At 40.6% G+C, this 25,389-nt stretch overlaps 2 long non-coding RNA genes across 2 annotated transcripts; one reads left to right on the top strand and one right to left on the bottom strand.

Annotated features, from left to right (window-relative positions):
* Positions 1–4,365: 4,365 nt before the first annotated feature.
* LOC145430407 (uncharacterized) lies at positions 4,366–11,881 on the bottom strand. The gene is made up of 2 exons (XR_013910975.1): positions 11,825–11,881; positions 4,366–5,185 (listed from the first exon to the last, which is right to left on the bottom strand). It is a non-coding gene; the product is annotated as an uncharacterized LOC145430407 (long non-coding RNA).
* LOC145430406 (uncharacterized) lies at positions 10,216–23,524 on the top strand. The gene is made up of 2 exons (XR_013910974.1): positions 10,216–10,404; positions 22,989–23,524. It is a non-coding gene; the product is annotated as an uncharacterized LOC145430406 (long non-coding RNA).
* Positions 23,525–25,389: the final 1,865 nt, after the last annotated feature.

Here is a 25,389-nt window from a genome sequence, read left to right as displayed (position 1 = left end):
TTTACAAAACACCTCTAGTTCATTCAGGTTTGATGGCTTCCGAGCATGGACAGCTCTCTTTAACTCACACCACAGATTTTCAATAATATTCAGGTCTGGGGACTGAGATGGCCGTTCCAGAACGTTGTACTTGTTCCTCTGCATGAATGCCTTAGTGGATTTTGAGCAGTGTTTCGGGTCGTTGTCTTGTTGAAAGATCCAGCCCGGTGCAGCTTCAGCTTTGTCACTGATTCCTGGACATTGGTCTCCAGAATCTGCTGATACTGAGTAGAATCCATGTGTCCCTCAACTTTGACAAGATTCCCAGTCCCTGCACTGGCCACAGAGCCCCACAGCATGATGGAACCACCACCATATTTTACTGTAGGTAGCAGATGTTTTTCTTGGAATGCTGTGCTCTTTTTCCTCCATGCATAACACCCCTTGTTATGCCCAAATAGCTCAATTTTAGTGTCATCAGTCCACAGCACCTTATTCCAGAATTAAGCTGGCTTGTCCAAATGTGCTTTAGCAAACCTCAAGCGACTCTGTTTGCGCTGTGGGCAGAGAAAAGGCTTCCTCTGCATCACTCTCACGTACAGCATCTCCTTGTGTAAAGTGTGCCGAATGCTTGAACGATGCACAGTGACTCCATCTGCTGCAAGATGCTGTTGTAGGTCTTTGGTGCTGGTCTGTGGGTTGACTCTGACTGTTCTCACCATTCGTTGCTTCTGTCTATCTGAGATTTTTCTTGGTCTGCCACTTCGAGCCTTAACTTGACTGAGCCTGTGGTCTTCAATTTTCTCAATATGTCCCTAACTGTGGAAACAGACAGCTTAAATCTCTGAGACAACTTTCTGTGTCCTTCCCCTAAACCATGATGGTGAACAATCTTTGTCTTCAGGTCATTTGAGAGTTGTTTTGAGACCCCCATGTTGCTACTCTTCAGAGAAAATTAAAAGAGGAGGGAAACTTACAACTAACCCCCTTAAATACTCTTTCTTATTATTGGATTCACCTGTGTATGTAGGTCAGGGGTCACTGAGCTTACCAAGCCAATTTGAGTTCCAATAATTAGTTCTAAAGGTTTTGGAATCAATAAAATGACAACAGTGCCCAAATTTATGCAGCTGCCTGATTTTGTTTAAACAATTATTGCACACTTTCTGTAAATCCAATAAACTTCATTTCACTTCTCAAATATCACTGTTTGTCTCCTATATGATATATTTAACTGACATCTTTTATTGTAACAACCAACGATTTATACAGGAAAATAATGACTATTAAAAAGGTTGCCCAAACTTTTGATCCCACTGTAAAAGGGCAAAGAGTTGGATCCAGAATTGTTTTGCTAATCAAATCCTTGAAGTCAAATGAGTTCTTGAAGTGAAATGTTCAAGGAGAAAAACGTGGGATTCAATATAATATTCATATAATATATAACAATTGCAAATAGGGCTCAGGAAGTCTTTGGATTTGATGTTTACAGAACCCTGACTTATTTACATAACATTCATTAATTCATAAAAAAAGGAGGATCTGATTAATATTTTCAATCACTGTAAGTGTGTGAAGCTTGCTGAAATGCCCTGAACGTTTAAAAAGTGGAATGAAAAGTTTAGCTCCAACATCAGCAAGGAGGTCTTGAATAAGGAGTCCTTTGTCTGCCACGTCTTGGTCTCCTGGCTCCAGCCAGGGAAGCACTCCACTGATGCTTGTCATCTCCTTATCAGAGATGCAGACAGTATACAGAGGTGAGATGAATTCCAACCCACTGGGAGAAACACCCATCAGCCCTTTCAGAGTCATCCTGATCTTGCAATTGGAGAATGTTTGTGACTTTAAGGTCAGAGAAGAGGATGTCTCCTGTGCGATCGCCAGGCAGTCTAGCATGACAGTCACATTCTGGCAGCATCTCTGGAATTTGAGGGGCATAGTGGCCTTGACCTTTTCCCTGCCGATCCAGATAGGAAGGAAGGACAGCATGATGAATGAATAGATAATTGGTCCAGGTGATGGCAATTTGGCATTGCTCACAATAAACATGTCAGCAGCTCCATGAACACCCCTCAAAGAGTCCATCAGAAACTCATCTATTAATGGCGTGGCGTGAGGGTTCTAGGCAGGCTTCCTCACCAGTTTTCTTTGTTTAGTCTAGCCCACTGTCAATAAGCAGATGGACTCCTAAAACCTCCCGAAGACACTGTCAGATGGAAATTTAGTGTAGAATCCTGTTAGGTCATCAGATGACCGATATCTGCGGAAGAGGACAGGAGATGGCAGGGCTTCTTCTTCCAACCTGGCTTCCAGGTCTTGGATGTAGTCCACAGCCTCATCCAGGGCACCTGTAGAGATAAAAAGACTAAAGAAAATAAGGTGATCGTCTTGACATATTTATTACTGCTTATCTACACATCCCATAACAATAATGATATGCAAAACATCTCTAACAACATCACTGCAGATTCCGGTTTCTGTTTTCCACAGCTAGAAAACCACAACAGCCTAACTCTATTACAATACCATGTGCTGATGAACCTGTTGATACACTGAACAAAAATATAAACGCAACACTTTTGTTTTTGCTCCCATTCCCCATGGGATGGACGTAGAGACCTAAAATTCATTCCAGATACACAATATAACCATCCCTCCCAAACAGTGGTCACAAATCAGTCCAAATGTGTGGTAGTGGGCACATCTGCTATATTGAGATAATCCATCCCACCTCACAGGTGTGCCACATCAGGATGCTGATCTGACATCATGAGTAGTGCACAGGTGTACCTCAGACTGCCCACAACAAAAGGCCACCCTGGAATGTGCAGTTTTTTGCGCTATTGGGGGTCTGGGGACCCAGAACCGGTCAGTATCTGGTGTGACCACCATTTGCCTCATGCAGTGCAACACATCGTCGCATGGAGTCTATCAGATTGTCAATTGTGGCCTGTGGAATGTTGGTCCACTCCACTTCAATGGCTGTGCGAGGTTGTTGGATATTCGTGGGAACTGGTACACGGTGTCGTATACGCCGGTCAAGCACATCCCGAACATGCTCAATGGGTGACATGTCCGGTGAGTATGCTGGCCATGCAAGAACTGGGACATTCTCAGCTGCCATCTGCCCTGAACAATGTGAACCATGATTCATCCGTGAAGCGCACATCTCCCCAACGTGCCAGACGCCATCGAATGTGAGCATTTGCCCACACAAGTCTGTTACGGCGACGAGCTGGAGTCAGGTCAAGACCCCGATGAGGACGACGGGCATGCAGTTGAGCGTCCCTCAGACGGTTTCTGACAGTTTGTGCAGAAATTGTTTGGTTGTGCAAACCAATTGTTCCAGCAGCTGTCTGGGTGGCTGGTCTCAGACGATCTTGGAGGTGAACCTGCTGGATGTGGAGGTCCTGGGCTGGTGTGTTTACACGAGGTCTGCGGTTGTGAGGCCGGTTGGATGTGCTGTCATATTCTCTGAAACGCCTGTGGAGACGGCTTATGGTTGAGAAATGAACATTCAATGCACGGGCGACAGATCTGGTTGACATTCCTGCTGTCAGCATGCCAATTGCACGCTCCCTCATTGCTTGTGGCATCTGTGGCATTTTGCTGTGAGACAAAACTGCACATTCCAGGGTGGCCTTTTGTTGTGGGCAGTCTGAGGTACACCTGTGCACTACTCATGATGTCAGATCAGCATCCTGATGTGGCACACCTGTGAGGTGGGATGGATTATCTCAATATAGCAGATGTGCCCACTACCACACATTTGGACTGATTTGTGACCACTGTTTGGGAGGGATGGTTATATTGTGTATCTGGAATGAATTTTAGGTCTCTACGTCCATCCCATGGGGAATGGGAGCAAAAACAAAAGTGTTGCGTTTATATTTTTGTTCAGTGTATATTTACAGTACTTGTCAAGTTGACCTCACTAAAACATATGTATCTAGTGACTGAACTCTGTGACTGAAAAACAAAAGACAAGCACATTGCTACATTTATAATTTCTGTGACCAGGTTATGTAACAGAGATCATACTTTCAATGTATAACTTACACAAAGAACAACAATAATTCATATCAAGCGTAAACCCATCCAATGTCTTTTTAACTGGGTATATACCCATTTCGTAGTTTGTTTGTTTTTTTTGGGGTTTTTTCGTCTCGCCTGTCCCATTTGGTTCTTTAGCCATCAGAATTGTTGTCTGAAGACCAACAAGGATACCCAATGGATTTACTTTGCCAAATGGATCATCATGGCATTGCCGTATTGGTCCATTTGGTCGATCTTTGTTTTTATTATTTATTATATTTTATTTTCAGATGTTACAGACGGGACAGACATGAGTGAGAGATAGGAAAGGGAGAAAGAAAGAGGAAGGAAAGGAAAAACAGAAGGGGAGAGGGACAGTGAGAAAGGGGGGGAGAAAAAAAATAAAAATCTCCTGGATCACCTGTTGAGAGAAGAATAGAAAACAAGCAAAAAAAGGCAAAAAAAACAAACAAAACAAAGCAACATACTAAACACAACACCATCGCATTAATCTAGCTAAGTGTAAACAGCAGTAAATACTAAATATTCAATGTTGTTGTGCAGCACGCAGGACAGATGTGCTTCGAAGTAGCAGCCAAGAAAGGTGTAATTTGGGTCTACGAGCAGTGAACACCCATGTGCATACCTGTGTGGATCAGCGCGCTTGTATTCCAAAGGTTTCTCCATGTAGCGATCTGCTAGGGAGTGTGGGGGGGCCACAGCCCCGTCCTCCAGGGTGTGAAGCAGGTATGGAGGAGATCAAAACTCCAGACATCCAGAGGCCCCCAGAACACAAGAAACCATGGAAGACCAACAGAGGGGCAGCCGCGCCACTGTTCCAGTAAGAGCCGAGGAGAGTCTCAGATGAGGGTTCACTCAGCAGCCGCGGAGCAGAAGCCAGGGGGAGTTGCAGTGACGCGCCCGTGAGCTCCGCCGGCCGCCAGCTGTGCCTGAGTGACCGAGCCCCAGGCCGAGAGGCCGGGGGCACCCCACCCCCGAAGGGGCCCGAGCGAGCCCCAGGCCCCAGGCCCCGATAAACGGCCGCCAAGGAGTGAGCCGGTGTGTACCTGGACGCCCACCCCCAGACACAAAGAACCACCAACGCACCGACACCTGAGGGAGTCCGCCACCGGCAGGGGAAGTGGTGGTAGGTGGAGATAGGCCTCCAAACCTTGGAGGGCCTGAGGTGTCCCCAGAGAGGTGGCGTCTGATACCCAACCTGACATATAGACACAGACATACAGGCACACACAGACACAAACATCCATTCCCCCCCTCATGCTCTCATATGCACTCACTCCACACTCAACCAACATGGAGACAGACATAAAGAGACGCTGTACACACGATCACACTCCCCAAGCGTACTCTACAAACCGGGTCTAGGTACCCTTGCCCCTGGAGGGGGGAACTGCACCCAGACCCAGGTGGTGTTACCCTTTTCCCTGCGGTGGGGAGAGCCAGACCACCCCGACTCCGTAGCAGCAGGGAGGCCCCACACTCCAGACCGCAGTCGGACGGCCAACTCCACCTACCCCTCCCGCTCCAGCAGGCCGCAGAGAATGGGGGTGGGAGAAGACTCCAAACCTCCCTCCACCCGCTCATTGTAGTGTTGATGCATGTGTGTTCTAAGGTGCAATTAAAACCCAGGAGGGCATGGAGCTACCTGCCAGAGAGCAGCAGGTAAGCGCATAGTCCCTCCTGATAGCCCTCAATGTCTAAGTGTATTTAAAATTGAGAGGTGGGCAACGACGCCAGGGGTGAGGTGTACACCCTGATGGTAATTTGGACTCCGTGATTGTGCCCACCCCCAAGATCCTATATGTATGTGTAATGAGAGTGTGAATAATGTGAATGTCTAAGTTGTGGGATAAAATTGAGGCAGAGGCAGCCAGAAGGAGACAGAGGGGGGCTAGCCTCCTCTGCACCCTGGTGACATACCCCTACTCCAAGGCCCTGCATGTGTGGGTGGTTGTGGTGGAGCGGGAAGAGAGAGGCAGCTGGAGATGGGGAGGGAAGGAAGGGAGGGGCAGGTAACCCCTCCCTGGGGCCAGCTCCCCCGCTGACCCCAGTAGGCACTCCCACACTCCGCGACCCGCCAGGGAAAGGGGGCCCAGGCCCATCCAGACCGGGGCCCAGTGCAGCAGCGCCTCCCGGCCCCACAGGGCCCGGGACAGTCCACCCAACCCCACCACAGAGAAAACTACACCCACCCCACCATCCACTCATCTTCCAGACTACATAAGACAGTAAACGCCCAGGCTGAGATCTTCCTCCACCTCTCCTGTATCTCCCCCTCCTGCAGAGAGAGTTCCTGAAGAGAGGAAAGCTCCTGCAAGATGTGACAATCTCCCCCACCAGTTGAAGAGCCCCCCAGGCGGTTCGACGCACCGGCGGCACCCTGCTCCAGGGCCGGGCCCCCATGCACCCACCCGCCCACAACCCCGGCAACACACAAACCAGGATCCAAGCCCCCGAGGCCCGGCCCGGGCCCCAGCCCAGAGACGGAGCGCCCCCAGAACCTCACGCCCATCCCGGACCCACCCAGGGCCAGCCAGGCTACCAGGTCAGTAACCCACGTCCGTCAGCACAGACCCTCCCCTAGCCCCGCTGCACGCAGCCGCGAGGAAACAGTCACCTGAGAGCCAACAGAGCCCCCAACCGGACATGACCGCTACCCCGGGTTGAGCCCCCCAAGGAAGATGCCTCCGGGGAACCCCCCGACGCCCTAAGCCTGTCCCTACCCCCACACCAATCACAACAGTGAAGGTGGGACCAAATTATGACCCCCCACCCCCACTAGGTGATGGAGCTGATAAAAGGAGTCCAGAGCAATTGATCAGATGTGGTGGCAGAGGCTGTATCAAGACTAATATAATCTAATAGATAATTTCTATATTGGTTAGAATTAAGATTATTTTTATTTTTCCAGTTCATGAGGACTGTTTTCTTGGCTATGCATAGGGCAGTGAAAATCATATGGGCTATATTCTTTTCTGAAGTGACATTATCTAAGCTGCCCAGTAAACACACTAAGGGGGAGGTTGGAATGTTACATTTCAGACACTTTGATAAGTCTTCACATATCTCGCGCCAAAACTTTTGCACTGGTGGACAGAACCAAAGAGCGTGGATGTAATTGTCTGGTGTATTGCCTTGACAGTGTGAGCAGTTGTTGGAAGATGTAAAGCCCATCTTGAACATCCGATGACCTGTATAGTGCACTCTATGTAGTATTTTGTATTGTATTAATTGCAGACTGGGATTTTTAATTAATTTAAAGGTTTTTAAGCAAATCTGAGACCAGAAGTTTTGGTCTAAGCTAACTGATAAATCTGCTTCCCACTTTGCAATAGGAAGGGATATTGATTCATCTAATTTAGAAAGTGTTCTGTATATTTTAGATAATAATTTGGGGGATTTAAGAGTAAGAAAATGTGCCGCACTTAGTGGTGTTTGTAATTCAACTTGACTGAGGTTAAATTTCTTTTTTACTATGGATTTAATTTGTTGATATTCTAAAAAGCTTGTCTTGTTGATCCCATATTGTGCAACTAGTCTGTCAAATGGAATAAATTCTGTTCCCTCTAATATATGTTCTAAGTATTTAATTCCTTTACAACTCCATTCTGGGAAATTAATCATATTATTGTTTTGTAATATGTCAGGGTTATTCCAGATAGGTGTACGTTTGCATGGGATTGATGAAGACTCCGTTATTTTTAGAAACTCCCACCATGCTGTCAGAGAAAAGCTGATGTTGATACTTTTAAAGCATTCATGTCTTTTGACGTTTGAGCTGATAAATGGTAGGTCTGAAATCTCTAGATCCTTGCATAGTGCCTGTTCAACATCTAGCCAGGGCTCAACTAAGAAGGTATGTTTTAACCATTCTGAGATGAACTGAAGCCTGTTGGCTAAGAAGTATTGGTGAAAATTAGGCAGGTCTAATCCTCCTCTATCCTTGGTTCTTTGTAGCATTTTTAAGCTGATACGCGGGGGTTTATCTTTCCAAAGGAATTTGGAAATATGTGAATCCAGAGATCTGAACCAATCTTGTGATGGTTTGTTAGGGATCATCAAAAATAAGTAATTTATTTTTGGCAAGATCATCATTTTTATAGTGGCGACCCTTCCCATGAGTGATATGGGTAAAGATTTCCATCTAGTCAGATCGCCTTCTACTTTCTTTAGAAGTGGGATGTGGTTTAATTTAGTTAAGTCTGAAAGCTTAGGAGAGACATTAATACCTAAATATTTAATATTTCCGGATTGCAGTGGGGCAGAGGAAGAGTTATGGAAGGAGCAGTTAATGGGGAGAACTGTAGATTTTGGCCAGTTAATTGAATAATCTGAAACTCTTGAAAACCAGTTTATTAAAGTAATAACCTCAGAGAGGTTGGTTTGTGTGTTTTGCAGAAAAAGCAACACATCGTCCGCATAGAGACTGATTTTATGTTCTATGTTCTTACATTTTATGCCCTTAATTGTTGTAGCCTGTAACATTCCAATTAAAGCAATGACGGAGGGTGGCGGTGTTATATCTGCTATGACATCATATTGATATTACTAGGTTAAACCCATGTTAAAAGAGAAAGTGTGAATGAATAAGAAAAGAGTGTAGCGGGTTCTTATCTGGAGTGCAGTCAATACAACCACGGTGTGGTGCCGGGGTCGCGGTAGAGCTGTCCGTCCATGTAGAGCCGGTCCACGGCGATGACAGCACGGGAGCCTTTCTGGATGAAGCTACGTCGAACTGGGAACAGGACCTTGCGTCGTTCCAGGATCTCTTTGGGGAACTGGTCGTTCACGCTGAAGTCCGTTCCTTTCAGCTCTCTGCCGCGACTCTTCACCTGTTCCTTCTGTTTGAATTGACCGAATTTGGCCACAATAGGCCGTGGTCTCCCGGTCCGCGACCGCACGCCCCCCAAGCGATGTACTCTATCGAAGTTGATGTTCTTTACGGTGTCCTCCGGCATTTCGTAGTATTTTAAAAGAAACCTTCATAACATTATTGGTTAAGCAGAATTTTCCTCTATGTAGCCAAAATGTATCACTAATTAGAATGTTGGCTATTGTGCCTCAAAAAACTTACAGCACACGTCTTGACAGAGCCTCAAACACCACTGCATATACTTTGATTATAACAGGTATGTTAATCTTGGATAAACCTGGATAAACTTAAAGATTTCCCTCGGCGCCAAAGAAATGTTTAAGTAGCACAATATCATTTTCAACTCGATTTTAATAATAAAGTGACTTGTTCTTATAAAGTATATTTCCATTATTATATACATTAATAACTTTTTGGAGAGAAGTTAGGTTTGCATGCAAGCTTCCAAGCCAAAAGAGCTTGTTTATGAGAACTAGATAACTTTAAAGGTTTTTTTTTTAATCTTGTAACTACATTCAGGTAAAAATAAATCAATCAATTAAAAATTACAAAAAGATTGTTTGAAAAGGTATTCCAAATCGTGCCTTTGTCATTGAATAAGTTGGTAAACCACTTCACCTCAAAGGAATTATTTAAAATTAAAAATTTCAAATGATCGATTCAAATATTGATAGTATCGATATCAATGCTGGTATCAGTATCAGATCGATACAAACGCATCTGGATCAATTTTTTTGCTTCTGTCGTCAAAGTCCAGTATGAATCCCACTGAACTGTGTTTAATACATATTTATTATCATTTTTTAAATGAAAAAATGTACCTCAAACAAGCACTATGAAAAAAACTTTGTTGTCTGTCACATCAACTCTTTATAGCCTATAGCACACTAAAACAGCAGAAGCTGACCCAAAGTCCTTTAAAGACAGGCACATTTCCAAAAACACAGTAACGAAAGCTGAAAGGTATTTCTTTTACTGGTAAGGTATTTTTAATGTGGATAGTAAAATCACAACACTGTCATTTTATGGTCATTAAAATGTGTTCAGAATTTGGTAAATGTAGGATGACTTAGCTCGTACATTTCATGACACACTGCTCTTCCACATAAGCTTCTACATAAGCTCCCCTAAAAGATACTTAAAAGTATTAGTATCAGTATTGGTATTGGCAATACAGCCCTTAATTTATTTGGTATCCGATCGACACCAAAATCTGCTGTATGACACAGAACTAGTTGCTATATGACAGGAAGTCCCGTTGCCAAATTTCAGCGACCCCTGGTGTGAGAGTGTGGAAATAACAGGATGGTGGCCGCTGTAGGACAAACAACTGTTGCCGCCGTTGATCTGAAGAGCGTGTAGGCTGCAAGTCTGCAGTTCACCTCTGCTGTCAATATGTTTCCACATCTATTTACTCTGAAGGAGGGTGTAAAACTTTGTAAAAGGAAAGGATGAACCAGTGAAGCTCACTTCTGTCGGATGACGGCGACACTGAGGTGAGTTTTTAAGGATATCTTTATCCTTACCCACTTTTCAGAGGGTAAGACTGCTTTGTTTGCTTTGGGGGGGTTTTGTTTTGCTTTTTGTGGAGGATTTTTTTTGTGTGTGTGATATTTTTGCTGCCGTTAGTGAAGTGGACTGTTGGACTCGGATGCTATGTGAGAATTTAATCAAAGTGTTTGTCAGAAGAAAATTGTGATTTTTAGAACCTAACATATCTGTCATAATGTCCGCTAATAACCACAGTCTAAAAACTTAATGCTTTACACATCACGTGTTATTTTTCTTAAAAGTAATGCAGTACTTTGCGTAATTCGTTACACTGCTCGTTGCATTACTTTCACACTTCGCAATGAATTGACACGCATTGTCTCGCAATTACTAGTTAACAGTATTAACCTTAGGCTACAGTGCCAGTGTCAACACAAATCTCTAGCTAGCTAGATGCTTGCAGAGAGCAGCAGTATAATGCAGCTGTTTCTGTCTTGGAGGCAGTTTTCAGTTTGTCCTTTCATGCAATTAAAATAACTGTAATGTAAGCTCCACCATTTCCCTCCTTCATCTGCACATGGACTGAAATCAGCTGATTGTAGGTAGCATGCAGGAAACAAAAAGGCACATTTATTTGTTTGTTTGTTTTCTTTCCTCCACCCCTGTGCAGATAACTGAAGAACCTTTGTAACTCATACAGTTAACAGTGATGTAATTACCGAACATAGCAGAGTATGGTTAGCTTACTGTGTTATTGACAAATGTAACGGGATTACAGTAACATCTTGCTTTGACACGCTTTACACCAGCAGTTACACCAGCTTATAACCAGCTGTTGTTGTTTAGCCGGTTCATTGTCAGCTGTCTGGAGACAGGAGTCATATGTCTAATCTGCTGACAGTAATTAATTCTGACAATATCAGGAATAAATGAGCATGTTTATTCAGGTTTTCATGTGTTTCATGGCTTCAGTTCAGGAGATGAGGCTTGAAGTAAGAAGGAAGAGGGTGAGGTGAAAATGAAGGAGGAGACAGAGCAGTGGTGGAGGAAGAGAAAAATATAATGAGAAGAGATAATGAAGATATATATGTACATATGGTCATATATGATTTGAAAGATGTATGAGCTTTAAATTGAAAGTAACCTATAAGGTGTGCTAAGGCTTGTCTGTAATAACATAAATAAAATGTGATTAGGCACAATTACAAGCACAATCATGTCAGGAGAAAAAGAAAACATAAACAAGTAGAGCAGGACAATATGACCAAAAATATTTATCACGATATGCATTTGAAAATTTGCGATAACGATATAACTGACGATATAATTGACACTAGACAAAATACTTTACAACTCCACATAGGGCTGTTCGATATAAGATATATATCAGATGACGATATAAAAACGTCTATTGTTTCATTTTACGCTATCGTTTGTTTTGTGGTGTTGCAAAATAAACTGTTTACGGCAATATTTTTTCATCGTTTTGATGGTCACTGTAGTGGCTATATTAATTTCTTAAAGTTCTCTGTTTGTCTTATATTTAATATAACCACACTACAGACGGACAAGCGCCTGTTTTTATGCATTGTTGTTAGCAACAACGATGGTAAAACCATCACGTGTCCGCTTGTTTATTTTCTACATAAACCTTTCACAATAAAGCTCAAGATCCTGTTGAGACTTTTCAAAATAAACAGAATCACATGAAAGAGTATGCAGAGTATTTACCGATGAGAAGCAAAAAAGAGCCGTCAGGTGCTAAAAAATAAACCTTAGACTCAAACGTTAGAACAGGCTTTTCCAAAACTGCAGCACGCTGTGTAATAAATACTCGCAAAGAAAACGGCGGCTGTTACAACCTATGTCTAAAAATGTGTAGTTTCCTGCATCGGTAAAACACTCGACACCAGATACACGACGCCCAGCTGGAAACACTTCAGCTGCCCGAGATTTACAGAATTTACAGATAATGTTAAATTTTTGTGATTTATATCGTTATCGGACGATAGATGTTTTATATCGGGATATGAGATTTTGGTCATATCGCACAGCCCCAACTCCACGACTTTATTAGTGCAAAAAAACCCCCCAAAAACATCAATGTGTTTTCACTTAAACAAGCAGCTGTTTTTTATGTGCATTAAAGTTATATAAAAATGTAACAGTGCAAATGCAAATTCCTTGCTGACAGTTTAACCAAAAGGCATTTCCAGTGGAAATTGGCCAAAATATCCTCAGTAATGCTCCGGGCTGTGCTCCGACAATCCATCAAGCCGATTTTCAGAAAAATCAAAGGATTGATTTTAAGTGTGCCGTATTTTCCAAAAAACACGGTAATAACGACGGCCCGCTAGCACGCGCTACCAAAAATAGTGCTTTGTTGTGTATCTGACGGACGAAAGCTAAACCAGTTCCACACCACTGAAGTTGCAGCATTTTTACAAACCAATTCTGGTTCATCCGTTTCATTCAACGATCCACTTTCGCTCTTCTCATTCTCTGTTGCCGGCATGCTTTTTCCGCCATGTGCGTATGAAAACAAAGGCACTGCACATGCGCGTTTTACCCATATTCTATTGCGATATTTCATTTTCTTATCATTGCCCGACCCAGTGTGTGAATGTGTGTGTGAATGGGTGGATGACTGGATATGTAAAGCGCTTTGGGGTCCGTAGGGACTAGTAAAGCGCTATATAAATACAGGCCATTTACCATTATACCGGTATTACTGTGAACGGTATGATATGGCCCAGCCCTATAAACAAGTATCTTAAATTAACTCGATTAACTTTAGAAGGGTTTATTTTATATGTACAGCTAGTACGTATTAAGGCATTCTTCTTTTCCCAGTCAGAATGGAACAATTTTTTTAAAATCATTTTTAAATGCAACAGAAGCTTTAGCAACCTTAAAAAATCCTGGATTGAAAACAAGAAACTTAAATAATTTTCAAATTCCTTTCTCCATCCAGTTTTTGTAAAAAAAAAAAAAAAAGCATTCATTTGTCAGAAGGCACAATTGCACACTCGTCTATATAACCCTGCTTTATGGTTTTGTAATAAACTCTAATTCAGTGCATAAAAAATTAAAAAATTAGCCTTTGACAGGAAGAATCTAAAAGACCCTGCACAGTTCTCGAAATGTCTTTGGACGGATGAAGCCAACATTAACTTACTAACTTGTTATCTTATGGCATGAGTATGCATGGCTGCCAGTGAAACAGGCTCAACAGTGTTTAATGATGATATGACTGAAGTAACTGCATGAATTCTGAAGTGCACGAGGCTGTACTCTCTGCTCAGATTCAGTCAAATGCTGAAGAACAGATGAACTGTGATCATGGTGCAAATGCATAATTACCCAAAGCAAACTGCTTGCAAAGTGATGTGCGATACCACTGATTTCCTTTCCGATCCGATACCAAGTAAAATTCAGGGTGGTATCGGCGATACTGATCCGATACCGATACTCTGTACAAAAACTTAATGTTTCATTGCATTTCATAATACAATATATAATTGTATTATGTAATTGTAATAATAACATAACCATATTGCTTCATAATGATTAGAGGACATCAGACAACTTTTTTATTGCTTAATAATGCAGAATAATCATATAGAAATAAAAAAAACTGACGTTGTGCGCTATTTGAGCATGTTGCCTGCCTGCAGCACAAAAGGACTCTGCGAGAGACGTCTGTCTCGCCCTAACAGCACCTGTCCCTGTCCTCCTCTTCAGTTCGCCTCAACATAAGCTTATCATATTCTGTGATGTGATTTACTCCGAGGTGTTTGACGAGGTCAGTGGTGTTGCCACAACAACGTGTCCACACAGGACTCTGTTTGCGCTCAGCCATTGTTGTGAGTGTGCACGCCAGGGGCTGCAACACATTTATACAGCCGTATTCTGCATATGACTATGAAAGGCGTAAGAGGAAGTAGTTCCTTCCAAATTAGACGATCCGAATTGTATAGTTTCTTTCCACTGCGTTCATTTTAATGGAAAAACTACAAATTTACCCCAGAGTACTAAAATATCGATATTATAATATGAGAATCGATTCTAGAACATAAATTGCTGGTATCAGAAGAATCGATATTTCAGTATCGATCCGCACACCACTAGGAAATACAGCATTAGTGATATCCATTGGTTCTAGACTTCAGGTAATCATTGACTGTGAAGGGATTTCATTCAAGTATTGAAAATCAATCATTATGTTTAAAATTCTGCTAGTCTGTGAAATTTATTTTGACCCTCTGGAAATAGGTAGCTGTGCATAAAAATGGTCTTAACTCCTAAACAGCTAATGCAAGATATACAATGGCATGTAAAAGAAACTGGCTGAATACATTAGGCTATGGTAATAAAATTACTTCCACCTCTCTAAATGTATTTTACAGGTAAACTACTTCATTGGAAATTTCAATCGTGTTTTTGACCAAGAATAAATAAGCTATTAAGAAAGTCAGTTTCTGCCTTTGTTTCCTTCTAATGCCCTATAGGTTCTCCCTGGAAAATATGTGTAAACAAGTACAAGATTGTGAGATTACTCAACATAAGCAAAAGCTGGTTAGGGTGTCTGATAAGAACCGTGCAAAACTCAACAGTGTTACTCAACCCCTTTAAAGAAATGGCACTAATCACTATTTACACAACTGTGTATTATGAAAAAATAAGCTTTTCTCACTTGGTGTAGGGATTATCTCTAGAACTGCTATTTCACTGACAGCTAAGAAGATCTGCAAGATCAAACTTCCCCAAAATGTATGGAAACACATATGCAGACTTTCAGAAGGAATGTTTGGATCAGATAGGGTTCAGCGTGTTTGGCTTGGAGCTGAACCATCACTGTAAATGCTCTTTGTGTAACATAGTATGAGCTGATAAGCGGCTGCAAAGGAGTTGACATTTATAGATTGGTCTGTAAATACTTGTCTACGCAAATAATGGATAAAAATACAACTCCGTGTCTAAAGACAATCATCCCAAACACACTTAAACAGTTACACAAGAGAAAAGTATAAAATATTTATTGACCTAGCACATATCTTAGTGTGAATCCATTAATAGTAGTTTTATTTTAAGCTGAAGGTTGAGAAACAGAAATAGACTCACATCTGTCCTCAGATTTGTGCGAGACCAATACACGGTTGAGTATAATGGATATAATTACTTTGATCTTTGACCTTTTGACCCATTCTGTTTTGAAACTCTATATGTGAAAACTATAACCATTGTTTGCTCAATAATCAGTGTGTTTCTTTATGCTACACCTCAGATACACCAAAGAAGAACACTTGACAGTAGTTAGCACCAGAGAGTTAAAATGATCTGAAATTTAAATTTGGATCCCTGTACACTCAGTGCTAAGCAACTGACAAAAAAAACAAACAACTGACAACTGTTCATAAAATGAAATATATTGAGAAAAGGCTGCCATGTTAACTATTATAAGGACACAGGTTTTTGGCTGTTTTGGGGCTGAGTTTTTCCAGCCTTGCCTGGAGCCGTGGAAAAAAGATCACAGTGTTTGGTTGTGTTTGGCTGACTTTTAAGCTTTGTGACAGTTAATGCGATCGGGTTTATTCTTCACGCTATCAAAGATGTTTTAGGTTTTATTTCAGTGTTTTATTTTCACAGTCTAACTGTGCTAATCTTAAAAAAACAAAAATCTAAAAGGTAACAGTGTAACATTTATTACGTTATTGGAGGCAAATTCTGACCAATCACAACTCACATTGACCAATACCTTTTAAATCTGAGCAAACAAGCAGCAGTTCAGAGGTGACTCAGCGGAGGATAAAAGAACTGTCCTTAACTTTATTATCAACATTTACTGTACTGTGGATGTCAGATATTGTGACTGAAGTTTTGGTTACCCAGAACCTGCTTGCCTCTCTCCTGGTGTTAATGGAATAGTTGCACCAGACGTGGCATTCAGAATTTAAAACAAGGTAAGAAAAGAAATCTCATTTATCATAAGCATTGTCAAGAAATACATCACATGTAATGATGTGCTTTCTTGCGTTTTTTGGGTTGTTGTTTTTTTTTAATTTTTTTGTTATACAGTTTTGTGACTACTTGAGTTTCTGGCTGTTCAGGTTACACTGAAGATGAAGGCATTTCATGCAGCAATTTTTTAGCAGTCATTTTCTGTTGAAAGTAGTAGTAGGAGTTTTGGTAGAGTAATAGAAAAAACCAGAGAACAGACAAGAGTTGGAGATTCAAATTTTTACATATTTTAGTTTCTCATTGAAAGCAAAGGTTCTTTCAATTGCGATGATTTAATGAATTTCAAACGCAGTGTGCTATTCTCTCTCTCACTGTATCGCTCTCTCTCTTCTTATGTAAGTCAGTATAGCTTTCTCTTTCTCCCATCTATATGACAGTAATCATCTGAATATGACAATATTTATTAGGGGTGCAACGATACGGTTCGATACTTTGGTGTCACGGTTCGATATTTTTTCGATACAAAAGAATGTTCATGCCTTTTTAATTTGTCATTTGTTAAAATTATAAATATATATTTTAACTCAAAAGTACAGTTTTTAAATTTAATGTTGCTGAAACAAGAAAAAAATTTTTTTTTAAATCTATCTGATTGAGGAATCACTCATCTTTGGATGCGTGGGGCTGGACGACGTCAACACGTTAACGAGCTATTGCCACTAACACACTAGTTCCCACCAATGTAATTGAGCATTGCGTGGCACATCCGACATACTGTTTTACTTTTGTCCATGACGTGCTTACCTTCAGGGTCATGCTTCACATGAAAACCTAAATAGTTCCAAACGCCAGATGTGAATGAGGGTGGGGGAGGTTCAATTTCGGGTAGTGTTGAGGCAATTGCCATGTTGCAACGAGCTTAACTTCTGTCTCGCTAGCTTGCCCCCACACACACACACATCTGCACTCGACAGTGCAGCCTAGGCGGAGTAGTCGAACGCAGATCCACTGAGCTCTCAACACAGACAGCATCGTCAGAAGAAAAGTTGATAAAATAAATTAAAAATTTTGTATTGTTTGATACATATGCGTACCGAACCGAAAGCACTGTATCGAACGGTTCAATACCGATACGAGTATTGTTGCACCCCTAATATTTATGTAGTTATACTTTGGACCCTGGTGTTAAAGTGAATGGATAAGCCTTGTTGGGCAGCACAGACTGCAGCAAAAATAATAATGACAGAAAGGACATAAATATAGTAGAATAGTATGGGTATAAATTCAGTAATTACAAGGCATAGCCCAGATGGCTCTAGCGATGGCGACCGTGGCTCAGAGGTTTGGGAAGCACATCTGTAACCGGAAGGTTGCCGGTTCGATCCCCGGGCTCTCTGTCCTGGTCGTTGTGTCCTTGGGCAAGACACTTTACCCTACTGCCTACTGGTGTTGGCCAGAGGGGCACGATATGGCAGCCTCGCTTCTGTCAGTCTGCCCCAGGGCAGCTGTGGTAGCTTGCCTCCACCAGTGTGTGAATAGTGGCATTGTAAAGCGCTTTGGGTGACTTGAAAAGTGCTATATAAATCCAATCCATTATTATTAGTTTGTAAAGAGATGGAAATCTGGGCATCTCACCTGCCTAAATGCAGCAGATAATCCACCTGTTGAAACTGGGATGATACACAAAAACCTTAATCACCCATGGTCATGTCATGTGGGTGTTTTCACCCCCACTTTGGAGCAGTGTTTTTCAAAACACCTGCGCTTTGGAAGCTCGTCACACGGTGTGTTCCAATATTCAGTTTTGCTTTGGAATAGCCCTAACTGAGGAAAATGACAAGGAAGTATCCGCATAGCACATAATAAGAGCCACTCCACATCTCCAAATACTAGGAAAAAGAGCGTAAATGCCTCCTTTATTGTCCCGTTTAGCACAGAAAGCATCCTTTATGAAAGGAGAGGAGCAAATACCGTCCTATAATTCTTCGCATTGGGCCATCCGACCATCTATGAAAACAATCACAAAAATGTTGAGCACATCAAGCACATATTAATTAGAAGTGCATTTTCCATTTTGTGCAATAACCTGCTAAAAAGGTTTTGAAGTCTATTCATAAGCCTGTTAGACATCAGGCTGCTGGAAGAAAATCTGCTTCTTGTCTATCTGCTGCCTTACATAAACATAAATTCATTTAAGCTCTCTAAACAGATTCTGGTTTATATTAATTGATCAAAGTGCACTCAAGATTCTGTATAATTCAGTTTACATTCCTAATGTCTGTTGTGTTGCAGCCTTTATGATTATCATGAAATTTAATTTTTATTATTATTTTTATTATTGTTGTTGTTGTTGTATAGGAGGAAATGGATCACTGAATCACTTTACAACAGGGAAATGTAAATAAATTATAAGCTATAGGACAGTTTATTAGGCTGAGCAAGTTACTGTGATGCCACAATTGCAGGGTCCTCTACTAATATGTGGCATCATTTGTTTACAAAAATGGAGCCAGTTCACTTCATTAATAACCAGCATTCAGCCAAGAGCAGCAAACCCGATGAGGGAACATGACTGAGAGTGGCAGGCTTACTAACTGAAGTAATCAACTAGTCAGGTTTAGCATGTGTTTCTCTCTGAAAGCAAGGAGGCTGTCCAGATCATGGAGGATGAAGGAGAATCAAACTTTTCTGATAGAACTCACTGAAGAGGGTTCTGAGGATTAACATTCAGGTGGTGCACAGGATTTATCCAAAGGAGAGCTACATCATTACTAAACACATTGCAACACAAAGGCAATATTCTAACACACGAATTAACCCAGTATCACTTCAAAGTGTGTAATAGGCAGTCGTTCATTTCACACTTTCCCTGTCTAAGGTGTGAAATGGACACACGTTTTACTTGTATTCAATACAGATTCAGCAGGGAGAAATCAGTTCATGTGTGTGTGCAAACGTTATCAAGCCCTTGAATGTTACATAGTTTAGCATGACATGTTACTGTAGTTCTCATATAGAGCCACAGTCCCATAATTCAGACCGTCTGAGCAGTTATGAAAAAAAAATCGGCATAATAAAGCAGTGCAGATTATGTAAATGTTAGTCCACATCGGTTTCATGGAAACAGTGTCCACAGTAGTGTGAACTCTGAACATCACACTACTGTAATAAAACTACTGGTTGAGTTGTTGCCTTGAAGATCATAGATTTATATTAGTTCTCTAAAGATTATGAGCTATAATAACCCATCAAAGTGTATTTTAAGTTCTTTACAATCAGGTTGTATCGGTTATGTCCTTTGCTATATTGCTGCTTTTAGGATTATTGTGAAGTAATTTTTACTTCGGGTCAAATGGGATAAGTGATGGATTGAACAAATTTTACTGCAGTCACAGAAATGCTAAACAGGGAGGAGAAAAGAAGTTCAGAGTAGTTAAATATAAGAAATGATCAGGTATTTACTTTTGTCTGCTATGGAACGGATTTAATTAGTGAGGCGATTTATTGTGATGTTACAGTTCCAGGGTGATCTACTAACTGTATGCTATCCTTTGTGTACAAAGATGTGGGTAGAAATTTACCAAAATTATCCAGCGTAAGCTCAGGTTTCACGCATGTGTTTTTCTCTGAAAACAGTAATCCGGTTGAGATAAATTAATTGTGTTACAGATTCAGCAGTGACGGTAACTTGCTTTGTGCACACTGCTGAAAAAAAGACAGCTCGGCTCTGATGATTTCTGCTCTTTTTCATGACAATCCCAGTATTACTTATGACCAATAAGCGGAGCTTACCTCTCATCCGGACTGAGTGAAGAGTTTTAGGACAGAGACAGTTTGGGCAGCCTTAAGCCATCCACCCAAAATACTGAGTAAGCACTTCTTGTTTCTTGATTTTTTTCAGGACTAGATTTGTAAAAATGCAGTAAATTGTGTCCCTCAGATTTTATAATTCACATTTTCGTGAGTCGTGTAAACATTTTTCTCCTGAAAGGAAAGCTCCTACAAATACATATGCTGAGATGCTAAGGCCAGCAGCAAAAATACTCCCGTTCACAACTTTCAGTCACAAACACTGTGCCTATTTAAGTAAGCTTATAAACATCAAAAGATGGCTTTACTCTGCCGCAGACACAAGTAGTAGTAAATTTGAGAAAAAATGCTTTTTCTCTAAAATTCCAACCTTGGTGTATTAAGATGCATTCTGTAATCTTTCTTCTGCACACACTAGTTTCAACATATAAGGAGACTAGTGTTAGGTGATTCTGATTCTCAACGGACTGCTGTTCTCTTTATCTTCCTTATCATTGCTCCTTCTCACATTTCTTTGACCTTGATAAAAAGGTCACCAAGGTCAAAGAAGAGGTTAGGAAAAGGAGACAGGAGGTGCTTTTGGAACAGAGCCCACGATCACAGTCAAAAATGTTGGTTTGAAGCAGCTGATTAAAGTGAGTGACCCTCGTTACCAACTCCATGGCCATACGCATTTGTCTCTACACGTGTCATGGCAGAGAGACCGTTGAACACTTGTGGGGTTTTTTCAGTATGAGCCTTTCAGTATGGCATTTTATCTCATAACATATTGGTTGCTCTGAGCTCAAGTAATCAGCATATTATATTTGAGTATTTGCCAAAGTGATATATTATGTGTTTACTGTGTTTGGATATTACATGTTGCACATCATCAGAGCACCTGTGGTGAGAAATAGTGAAGTGTTGCAGGTCACAGTGACCCCTTAATGATAGTAAATGAGGGCTGAAAAATTCCAGTTTTGTCCAGAATCTGCACCCCTACAGGGTTGAGATCGTGGAGTGGAAATTTACAGAGAGGATGAGGGGCTTTTTTGTATAAAAGCGAGAGCCCCCAAGGGTTCGGGGCAGTTTGTCTTTTGTTGTCGAGGAACACTTTGCTTTTTGTCTATGCTTTTTTTATAAGTTCATCGTTTCAATATTTTAACCTGTGACTGAACCTCCATATCCAGAGGGAATTTTTTGTTGTTGTTTTTTGGGGAGTTGGACATAGAGATCATTTAAAAATATTGAGCAGAGTGTAAATCCTCAGTTGAGTTACTCAGAAATCCTCAGTTATGCAGATATTTTTAAAAGAAAGTGTGCCCTGACTTGTATACCATTAACATTGCAGTTTGGGGTCTTTGTTTTAAATGTAGCCAAACAAATCTGCTTGTTTGATTATGTAATCCACTTCATGGTTTTGGAAGAAAAAAATATATCCAGATGTCCAATGTGTCACCAATTTAAACGTTAAATGTAGCATCCCTGGGTGATGGTTAACCAAAGTTAACTAGTAACTACTCAAGTCAAAGTTTGCCAGGTAACATAATCTATATGTATGTAATATAATTTAATCTACAATTCACACATCTGAATTTACAGTAGTGGTTCCAGTCGCTACAATTATACATGAGGAAGGTTCAAAGAATCTCCTGTTTTAAAGATTTCTGCTTAAATGTGCTTAGTGATATGTACACAGAGAAATGAGTTCTGGTTGCACATGAACCTGAAGAACCTCAGCGATTTTATCACAGTCACTTTCAATAATCCTTTAAAGAATGCTGCCCCCTGCTGTGCTAAAGATGATTATTCTCCATGGGACCGTTCCCATTCAGTGGAGTCAGTTTTAACTTTAAGGAAGTGTTCCTGAAGTATTAAAGCACTTGCCATACATATAATCCAGTTTATTATTACCCCTCATAAAAGGCTGAGGATGTGTATTTGTCCCGCTGGGTGAGCAGGTGGGCAACGTAGGAGTTTGAAATTGATACCATTAGTGTATCTACTAAAAATTACAGTGACCTCGAGTCCCCTCAAGTTGTGCTCATTGACAAAAACTAATTTAGACTGATGGCAACGTCCTAGCAGTCTGTCTGTATTTATAAATAAGACAGCATTTATCGTTATTATTGTCATTTTTATTTTATGTAGATGCACGGAGCCTGCTGTCCTATTTGTACCTGTGTGACTGAGCCATTAGCTTGCTCTGCATTAGGAAGTCCAGTGTTGGATGGTTTCACAGATGAATTAATTCAACAGTGCAGTGGCACACTGTTTAGCACTGTTGATTGTTTGCTTGGGTCATCCCCGGGTACTCCGGTTTCCTCCCACAGTCCAAAGACATGCAGTTAGTGGGGATAAGTTAATTGGAAACACTAAATTGTCCATAGGTGTGAATGTGAGCACGAATGGTTGTCTATGTGTTAGCCCTGTGACAGACTGGCGACCTGTCCAGGGTGTACCCTGCCTCTCGCCCTAAGACAGCTGGGTAGGCGCCAGCCCCCCCCCCCCCTTCCCCCCCGCGACATATAAGCAGAAGTGAATGGATGGATTAATTCAGTGTATTTTCCTATTATCTCAGGATGGTGGTGCATGGGATAGCCCTCTTGATCATAGTATTCCCAAAGTATTTTAACAACATGTCTATATGTGGTGTCCCTGTATTGATATTGCATTACTATGTTGTATCATTTTTTTGTCTCCTGCCCCTACTTTTTTGAAGTAGTGCCAGTTATTTCCTTAACCTAAAGTTAGTTAATTTAATAGGACACACTGAATGAAGTTTGTAAGTAACAATATATAAGAACAAATGCCTCTTCTTTTGCATTTTTACTTTCAGACGCTGTCAGACTCCACCTGACCATCTGCTGATCATCTGTTGTCTCCTGTCATCAGTCTGCTGCCTACACATATGCTGTTCAGCTTTAGCGTGTAGAAAGCAGAAAGCTGTTTTTCTGATGCTTTTGGCCAGAATGTTGTCTGGCTAAAGTCTTTCCTTCCTGCTTCCTACTTGCTTCCTCATCTGACCGAGCGTGGCTGATGTCTTGCCTGCCCACCTATTATCAGCTGTAAGATCATTGTTAAAGCAGTGAACTTCCTTTTAACGCTTTAAATGCTCATTGAAAAGAATTTGGGCATTTCTTGTCTTTTTCCATCCTTGCATGATGACTTTTCCACCCTGTTCAGTTCAGTTCAGTTCAGTTCATTTTTATTTCAAACATTTCAAACATGTGCCTTCACAATCATTACAAAATATCATTCCATTATTTGTTTGAAAAGGAGTAGGCTGAAGTATTTACTTATTTGTCCCTACCCCCTCAAGTTTTACCTCTCATTCATTTAATTTTTTTTTTGTCTTAAATTAAACAAACAACATATGAAACATATAAACATATGAAGTAAAACAAAACATAACATACATAAATCAAAAACAAGAAATTAGCAAGCCCCACCACAGTATAGTTTCTTTCATATGAAAAATACAGAATGTGTATATTTGCAGATACACAAGTTATGGAAAAACAACAAACCAAAACAAAACAAAAAAACAACCAAAAAAGAGCCGCAACACCATTACCAGCAACATTACCATCCTGGGTTAACCCCGTTTTCTTCATTCTTATACTTATTTAAAATTAGGTTTTTATATTTTACTTTAAACTGTTTTATGTTTTGACTGTCTTTTATTTCTTCTGTTAGACTGTTCCATAATTTAACTCCTGCAATTGAGATAGACATAGTTCTTAAAGTTGTTCTAGCACTTTGTATTTTTAAATTCCATTTCCCTCTTAAGTTATACCCACCTTCTCTTTCTATGAACAATTTACAGATTTCTTTGGGAAGCAATTTATTTCTGACTTTATACATTATTTGCGCTGTTTTAAGCTTCACCAAGTCTTGGAATTTAATAGCTTGCATTTTGACAAAGAGTGCATTTGTATGGTCCCTGTACCCTACATTATTTATTAATCTAATGGCCCTTTTCTGTGTTATAGTTATTGTTTGTGTGTTACTTTTGTATGTGTTTCCCCAGACCTCTACACAGTAGCTCATATATGGCAGTAGTAAAGCACAGTATAAAATGTGCAGTGCTTTCTGATCCAACATATGCTTTGCTTTTCCCAGGACGGCAATGCCCCGTGCCAATTTCCCCCGAACATAAGTAATGTGTGGCTTCCAACAGAGCTTGTGGTCAATGATCACCCCAAGAAATTTTATTTCATTTACTCTTTCTAAATATACATTGTCAACACATATTTCTACTTCGATGTTTTTCTTTTGGTTTCCAAACAACATAAATTTGGTTTTATCGAGATTCAATGATAATTTATTTATATCAAACCACTTCTTTAATATCGTTAATTCCTGTGTGATCATTTCCAAAACCTGTGGCAATTCCCCACCTGCACACAGTATATTTGTGTCATCTGCAAATATTACAAACTTTAAAATCTCCGATACTCTGCAGATATCATTTAAGTACATAATAAACATTTTTGGACCCAGTACTGAACCTTGAGGTACTCCACAAGCTATATCCATCAAATTAGATTTATATTCATTTATTTGTACATATTGTTGCCTATTCCCTACATAGCTTTTTAACCATTCCAAAACCACTCCCCTAAACCCGTACTTTTCCAGTTTTTTTAATAGAATTTCATGATTAACAGTATCAAACGCCTTCTTTAGATCTAAGAAAACTCCGAGCGCATACCTCTTATTATCCATACATTCCGTTATCTTTTCCATTAGATCTATCAGTGCCAAAGCTGTTGATCTGTTGTTTCTGAACCCATACTGACTATCTGTCATTAATTCATATTTTTCCACAAAACTGTCAAATCTTTTTATGACCACTGTGACCACTTTCTGTGATGGTACTTTATAATAGAAACAGTGCTCAAGGGCTGTGCTATACTTCTGTTATCACTTGTCAGCATTATAAAGAATGCGAAATGTAGAAAGCAGTACAAGTAAAGAAACTGTCTTTTTTTTTTTAAAGATTACAGTATAAGCAAGGTGCCATAAAGTATCCAAGCATATCGGCTAATAAAAGGTTTCCTTAATATTAGAATTGTTTACTAAATTTTCGTTCATTTTTTAACTATAACTTTATATAAAAGATGGATGTAGCCACCATCATGTCACCTATTTATTTCTGAACTCTGAAGTGTTATGGTAACAGATAAAACTACTGTATATATAATAATATTTATGGAATGAATTTATTCAGCTGT

This window comes from Astatotilapia calliptera, chromosome 8 (assembly GCF_964374335.1).
Source record: "Astatotilapia calliptera chromosome 8, fAstCal68.1, whole genome shotgun sequence".
NCBI classification, from domain to species: domain Eukaryota; kingdom Metazoa; phylum Chordata; class Actinopteri; order Cichliformes; family Cichlidae; genus Astatotilapia; species Astatotilapia calliptera.
Note: the sequence above shows the minus strand (reverse complement) of the source record. Positions and strands in the feature narration are given on the sequence as shown.